The sequence below is a fragment of the Alexandromys fortis genome, unplaced genomic scaffold (assembly GCF_014885135.2).
Source record: "Alexandromys fortis isolate MF-2015 unplaced genomic scaffold, M_Fortis_MF-2015_v1.1 scaffold_5, whole genome shotgun sequence".
NCBI lineage: Eukaryota > Metazoa > Chordata > Mammalia > Rodentia > Cricetidae > Alexandromys > Alexandromys fortis.
The window spans coordinates 4,227,628-4,233,745 of NW_026067924.1; the positions used below are offsets into that span (position 1 = coordinate 4,227,628).

The 6,118-nt window shown below is 48.4% G+C and overlaps 1 protein-coding gene across 1 annotated transcript in view; it reads left to right on the forward strand.

Annotated features, from left to right (window-relative positions):
- Bloc1s5 (biogenesis of lysosomal organelles complex 1 subunit 5) overlaps positions 1-5,845 on the forward strand; it is a 109,412-nt gene extending 103,567 nt beyond the window's left edge. The window contains exon 7 of the transcript XR_007591811.1: positions 5,792-5,845. The gene's annotated coding sequence lies outside the window, so the exon portion shown is untranslated. The remainder of the gene's footprint in view (positions 1-5,791) is intronic.
- The last annotated feature ends 273 nt before the right edge of the window (positions 5,846-6,118 follow it).

Below are 6,118 nucleotides of genomic sequence, written 5' to 3' on the forward strand. Positions count from 1 at the left end.
CTACGGGATCCAACTGCTTCTTACCACCTAGTACTGCTTCCACCCTGGTCGAAGTCACAGGCATCTCCTATGGCACAATTGAGACATGTCCTTCATTGAACCCTGGCATCTCCCCTAGTGATGCTATTGACACAGAAATGAGATGGTGTCATCGTTCTGCTGATAGTCCTCTAAGGACATCCCTTCTCGGTCATGGAAGCTAAGTTCACACTACAAACTGTCTCATCCTGTGCCTCTGACCCCTCACTACCCCTAGTAATACTTGCCCCTCAATTCTTTCTACTCAAGAGTTTTTGTAGATGCTGTTCTCTGAGCTAAAGTTTTCTTCCTCCAAATGATCTTATGTGCTGTTCTTCACCTTCTATTAGAAGTTTAAACCCTGTCACCTTGAACCCCAAACTTTAATACCCCGTCCCTATTTTCCCTTTGCATTTACCACAAATAAAACATTTTTTCTCTGTTATTCTCTCTCTCTCTCCTTCCTGCTCCCTCCCTCCCTTCTTCTTCCCTTCCTTCCTTCCTTCCTTTCTTCTTTCTTTTCTTTTCTTTCAGGACTGTGTTTGAACCTAGGTCAATACTAATGTTGCGCAAGCACTTGACCTCTTTGCTGGTAAAATGGCTCAGTCAGTAAAAGCTCTTACACAAGCCTGACAATCTGAGTTTGAAACCCAGAACCATGGTTGAAGAAGAGAATCGACTTTCACAAACTGTCCTATGATCTTCAAATGCACACTGAGGCCCATGTGCCCCCCCCCCCACAGAGAGAGACAGAGAGACACACACAGAGAGACAGATGAGACAGTTTTATATTCATTGGAGGGATATATAAATTTAGTATTCACCAAACATAGTTGAATCAGCACCTATTTCCAGGTGCTCCTCAGTCCAGCCATAACCTTCTCCAAGAGCACCAGAGGCAGCACCACTGAACCTCGGTGCTTTGAAGCCTTGGAAGCTGGGCCAGGGCATCCATATTGTTTTCAAGAGCTAAGTGATTCTGGGGCAACCACAGTGGAGAGCCACTGTGTTAGTCAAACCATTTTCCTGGATTCTGAGTTTGGAATAGTCTTCTGGGATTCAGGCAGCCCATTCAGGCAGCCCGTTACAGCTGTCTGCTAAGCACAATGAGAGAAATAGATCTCTATGCCAAACCAGTACATTGCAGATCCACAGAGATGGCCATCAGCAATGACAGCAAGGGGAAGGTTGGCAGGAACCAGGGCAATGGTTGGTGAGCTTGTGCCTCTGTTTGCTGGCCCTGAGTGCAGGGTTTCTCTGGGAGGAGTACAGAGGAGCCTCCATGGAAGCATCCAACTGTCAAAGGGCTGAGAGATGGTGGCTGGGAAGCAGAACCAGTATCAGTACAGACTCGGTGAGCCAGTGGGGAGTGGGAGCCAGGCTTCTGTGGACTTCGCCAGACAACATAGACCTCAGTGGCCACAATTCATTCAACAGAGAAGCTTTCTGTCTTCTCTCCGCTGTCCACAATGATCTCATATGGATTTCAAAAGCTTTTCTCTTCCATTAGAATCCCGGATCTATTATGTTATAATGTGTTTGTCTGTGCTTATTAACTATTCAGGAGGCTGTGTTGTTCAAGAACTTATGTGGATAATGAGTAAATATTAAGTTCCTTTCACCATTTTAAAACACTGAAAACGGCACTACTTCCCTGAGTGATCCCAGACAGAGAAATTGCTTTGTTCTTTAGATTTTTTTTCTTCTGGTGATCATAATAATCTCTTTGACCTCCTCTCCATATCTCATATTTGAGTAATCACAAGCTATTTTTTTTAAAAAAAATAATGTAATATCCTTTTTTAGAGGCACCTTCTAGAATGTTCTGAAAGTTAGAACAACCGGATGTATTTACTTTCAGTCCCTGCTTAAAAGCAGCATTTCAAGCCCAATAATAACTTAGGATACACCTGTTAAATGAGTGCAAGTTTCAGTTTCTGAGCTTTTTGTGGGGCCCTCCTTTCAGAGTACTATTTTAGGGGTACGTGGCACTGAGAGGAGGTGGGTCCTGAAAGCTGCAGTTTCTCCTGCTTGGTAGTGATTCCTCCTGCTTCAGTTTTCATGGGATGCCCTGGGACACAGAAAGCTTTGTAACCAGGGGCTTCACCAGGCACCCGACGGACTACTACTGGAAGGGGCTGCAACCCCATGAAGGCACAAAATATGCAATCAGAAGATGGTGTACTGAGATGTCTTTGTTCAGTGATGACCCCCCATGTTCATGGCTGGTTTACCTTCTCAAGGAAGTCAGATTCGGAGAGTAGACAGCTAGGATTGTCCAGGTGTTCCTTTCATAAACAGGTGTCAAATGCCTGCGGAGAACCAGACATCTTCTTCACAATCCTCACACCATGGAGCTTCCACACTGAGCAAGATCTGCCACACACAGAAACGGTAGCAGCGGGAACCAGTGTTCTGTTAAGGAGCCTGGAAAGGATAATTTGGCACAGGTACACGGGAGTGTCACGGCCACCCTCGTCCCGCAAGGATGACGCGACCACCGGAGCTCTTCTGACTGCAGTTTATTCCAGGACTTTATTCACATTCTCTCTCTCTTCCCTTCTCTCCTTCCTCTCTCTCTCTCTCTCTCTCTCTCTCTCTCTCTCTCTCTCTCTCTCTCTCTCTCTCTCTCTCTCTCCCTCTCTCCCTCTTCCCCCCCCCCCGGGCAAACCTCTCCCAGCCCTTAAGTAGGCATGGGCTACCAACCCTGGATTGCCAGGTGGGCACTGCCCATAGGTTCACGCATATGTAGGCAGCTGATAATCATTGCGTGATCATAGCATAGGTCAGGCCTTAGCCATCTCAGGAGTTGATTATACATCTCCATCAGGTGTGATTCCACGCAGCTCGCTACACAGGAGTACCTTCCTTCGGAGGCCAGACAAGTCCTTCTTGGAGATAGGCCGTGAGGTGCTGTATGCCAAGGACGTGTGTACAGCTCTGGGGATGAACGAGGTCTCCAAGAGAGTGAGTGTAGACAGAAGGCCATCTGGAGGCTAAGCCCCGGGAAACTAACGTGAAGAGGGAGCCCGAGGAGTAGTGGATGGGAAAGTGGATCAGAGACGTTGAAGAGGATGGCAGATGTGCGAGTGTCACTCATTCAGGTGGAGTGAGAGCTGATTGTGTCAACCCCGCAGAGAAGCCCGGAGGGATGAAGAGAATGCAGTGTTCACAATCAGACTGGGATGCAGTGTTCACAGTCAGACTGGGATGCAGTGTTCACAATCAGACTGGGATGCAGTGTTCACAATCAGACTGGGATGCCTTCATGCTGATCTGCTTTCTGCCACTACAATAAACACCTGAGACATATACAGAGAAAAGTATTGAGACTCACAGGCTTGGAGGTTCTGGGCAATGATGAGCCATCACCTCAGGAGCCATAGAATGAGAGGTGGAGGTCCTGAGACCTGTGAAGATACACCTCCAATGATCTTACCCCCTCCCTCCTCTGAAAGTGCCACCACCTTCCACTAGCACCACTCTGGACCTCCAACACACGGACCCACAGAGGGGACATTCGAGACTCAAACCATAGCATCTTTATTCAGATATTAGAAAGATTTCCTGTTAGGAGGGATAGCACCTAGATGCTGCAGTCACCAGGAATAAAGACAGGAAGGAGTGAAGAGAGATTCTGTTAGCCGGAAGGAACCACAGTCTTCGGGGACGTAAAGGGAGTGTCCCGGAAGAATGGCAAAAACCAGAAGGGCAGATGGAGCCACACTCAGTAGAATTGATGTCAGTATAATGGGAGATGGTGTTCTGTAGACAGGAGGGAGCGATTCGGTAAAGGAAGGCACTTGCCTTCCTTCTCAACTGCAAGACTCATGTGTCAAACAACCAGCAGTCAATGCTTGAGAGGGTTCCCAGAGCCCCGCTTTATGCCAATGGTTCTCAACCTTCTTATTCAGTGACCCTTTGATATAGCTCCTTATGTTGTGGTGACCATAAATTATTTTTGTTGCTACTTCATAACTAATTTTTAGTAAATGGAGACTGATTTTTTTTGTTTCCTGGCCACCCAGGCCTGAATAATTTACACAGAAACTATATTAATTACAACACTGTTTGGCCTATTAGCTCAGGCTTCTTATTAATAACTCTTACATCTTAAATTAACCCATTTTTATTAGTCTGTGTACCACCGTAAGGCTGTGGGCTTCCAGTAAGGTTCTGGCATCTTTCTCCTTTTGTAGTTATATGGCATCTGCCTGGCTCTACCTTCTTTCTTCCTTCATTCAGTTTAATTTTCCCCACCTTGCTCTATTCTACCCTGTTATAGGCCAAAGCAGCTTCTTTATTAATCAATGGTAATAAGACATTCACAGCATACAGAGGGGAATCCCCCATCAAATATTGCTACTGCTATGAATTGTAATATAAATATCTGATATGCAGGATACCTGGTATGCGACCTCCAAAGGGTCCGTGGCCCACAGATTGAGAACCACTGATCTATGCAGATGAAAAAGGCACTGATATTATAAACAGTGTGTATGGTGTTCTTCTGTTGATATTTATCAGCAGCACAGCAAGAGGGGTATTGAGATATGAAGTCTTGAGGGGCATAAAGCTTCGAGCTCAGCCTCCACAGCTTACTGGACAGGATCACTGGACAGAACCATTGGGTTTTTAAGCCACCAGTAAAAGTTTCACAGGACGCGAGGCATGACGGAGGTGCATCACAGAAAGCCTTGAACAGCAGCAAACCGAGGGATTTCTATTTCAGGCTGTATGCCGAGGCCACTGGGCAGGGAGGGGGTGCTGGTCCAAGTTTGAGCAGCAAACTACCATAGTTAAGACCATGTGAGCAAAGGAAGCTCTTTGATCCCCTCCTGTCGCAGGCAAGCTCAGGTTCGTTCAGGTCAGGAAAGTGGGAAGAAGTGCTTGTTTGAAACCTGCTGTCTTAGAATTCGAGGACACAAAGGAAGAGAAGGAGTGAGCAAGAGATGCTGCCTGAAGTCCCGAGAGAATAGTTGTGGAAATTCGGTGTTGGGCAAACCACTGTTAAACATTTGCAGGAGGCTCAACCTACGATGAGGACCGCGGTTACAGATGCTGCCAGTTGCCCCTGTTGCTAACCCAGGAATAAAGACTTTCGGTCTAGAGAGGTTGCGACTAATAAAAGCCAGGTGATTCTCAGAAATGCTGCTGAGAAGCCCCGATTTTAAAAATCGCCATCTACACTTCTTATAATGTCAATTTCTTTTTCATCGGCATAGAGCAGAGCGCTGGGAACACTCTCAAGTGTTCACGTTGGTGTTGCAATCTCCCTAATTTAACTTCAGTTTCTCAAGGCGGGGCCGGGAGCTCTGATTGCCACCTGCCATGAGATTAGCGTGTTGGCCTGAGTTATACCTCAGTCCCGGCAATGGCTCTCAGCCATGCTCAAGGCCGGTTCAGTCAGAGCAGCTGGCGGCATTCATTTTTGTAGCCAGTGTGAGTTAGAACGCATATGGCAGAAAGAAGGGGCCGCTCTGACTGCCTTTCTTTTTCACCCTAAGTGAGGGCAGGGCTGAATAACAGGGAGGCGCTCTTAGGAAATGGTTTCATCACAGCCCCTGAGGCCAGGCCCTCAAATCACAGTTCAGTTCTGGCTAAGAATCTGACTCATGCGAGTGAAACCCCACCCACTTTTGCCCATTTTCCTCCTCTCTGCTGACAGCAGCTCAAGGTGGTCCTGAAATCTCGGGGTCTTGGTGTGTGATTAGATCAACAGAGGCTGCCACTGCCCCGTGCCTTCACAGCTTGGCCTTTTCGTTCCCAACAGGGAAACGAAGGGAAAAGGCTGCTGAGGGACTTGGGAAGGTGGAGGAACTCCGGGAGATGGACCGGAACTGGACTGGGATAGCGCTGGAGGTGCTGCACGAAGGACCCGAGGATCTGAACGAGGTCTTCCCCGGTGCTTTCAGCAGAACGCCACTAGTTGCCCCGGGAGGTCGGGCAGGCCACGAGGCGTGCCCAGGCGGGCGGGGGCGTGGTTAAGGCGGGGCTCTGGGGTGGGGGCGTGGTTATGCGGTCGTGGGAGGAGCCGGGGCGGGAGGTGGTGCCGCGGAGGGGACCCGCGGCCCGGGCGAGAGCTCGCCAGCCCCGCCGC